Source organism: Glycine max, chromosome 20 (assembly GCF_000004515.6).
Source record: "Glycine max cultivar Williams 82 chromosome 20, Glycine_max_v4.0, whole genome shotgun sequence".
In the NCBI taxonomy this organism is placed as follows: domain Eukaryota; kingdom Viridiplantae; phylum Streptophyta; class Magnoliopsida; order Fabales; family Fabaceae; genus Glycine; species Glycine max.
Window position 1 is genome coordinate 24,755,434 of NC_038256.2, and position 1,634 is coordinate 24,757,067.

Sequence of the window (1,634 nt, forward strand, 5' to 3'; positions counted from 1 at the left end):
TGTTCTGCTTTTCCTGTTTCTTTGTTGACACCAAATTTATGTTCATAACGGGGTTCACTGCTTTTATCTCATTTTCTTATTTTTTTTTTCAATTCCGAGATTAATGAGCCATGTCCAAGTAACAAAATAGTTGTGTAAAAAATAAGGTTTTATGTTTGCAAGACTTGTGGATATTTTTGTGAATTAAGATTTAAAATTTATTTGGGGTTGCCCGTTACCCATTACCCATGTTTCAACTTATAATACTTTTTGGACAAGTTTAGTTCATTTGAACAAAGTGTGAGTTATTATAAATTAATGTTTACAATTTTTATCAATAAAAAAAACTTATATGATGGTTGCTTTTGTATGAAGTGTCAGTTTCAATCTGATATATCAAAATCTACTTTCCAAAATTTCTGAATAAATTATAAATATTTAAATGTAAAATACATTAAAAAATAATTTTTTATATTTTAATGAATTTAAGAATTCCATGAACTATCTTTTAGACTTAACAACTTTATCGATAGTTTCACAACTTCTAACAATATTTACTTTGTATGAGAAGAAGAAATTATATACATTCAATTACACTACTTCATCATATAAGATACCTTTATTAACTTTTAAAATAAATATGTTAAAATAATTTAAATAGTAATTTATAATTGAATGACATCAGTACATAAATATTAAATTCTTATATAAGCATATAAGTTTTTTTATTCAATGTTTAGTTTAAATTAGGATAAATTATATCAATTTTCAATTTTACATTCAAAATCTAATCCCATTATTATTATTATTATTTTGCACTTTACATTGAATTTCATCGATTTATGAAACTTTATTTCTTTTCCGTACTAAACGTTAAATGAGCATTTATAATTTTGAAAGACTAAAACTAAAAACAAAAAAAAAATACATTAAATGTTTTATAATAATTTTAAAACAATCGTTTTAAGGATAACGTATAGTATTTCTTTTGCACGTTCGAAACAGGAACTCTTGTTTTGACAGTTGACACGCACACAGATACATAAATCATTAAAAAAAGAAAAAGAATATATAATGCAAAATAATTGCATAAAATGGACAATTGAAAATACACACTTGACATCAAATATATATATATATATATATATATATATATATATATATATATATATAAAGAGAATCAATACAAAAACTATCTTTTATTATAAGAACTAGCTAATAAGTTATTCAAACCATATTTACTTATCTAAACTATATTTTTTCATGAAAAAAAAAAAAACCATGTTTAGTCAAGAGTGCTGTCAGACGATAGAGTTTGAGATGCCAATATGATTGGGACCTTTTACTTCTGTTGTGATGTCTATACATGCCTTTTGTTTATTGAAAGACAAAAAAATACTTATCCGAATATAAGATTATATTGCTCAGGAAGTAATCCACTTCATGATAAACAAGAAAGGAGGTGCTAGGTGGATGACAGTTAAAAATTGACCTGAAGAAAGCCTATGATAGGCTCAATTTGAATTTTGTGGTGGATATTCTCAGAGATATTGGGTTCCCAGATGTTTTTGTTGATATGGTTAAATGATGTATAAATTCAGCTTCCATGCAGGTGCTCTAGAATGGAGATGCTCTTTGACCATTTTCAACCGTCT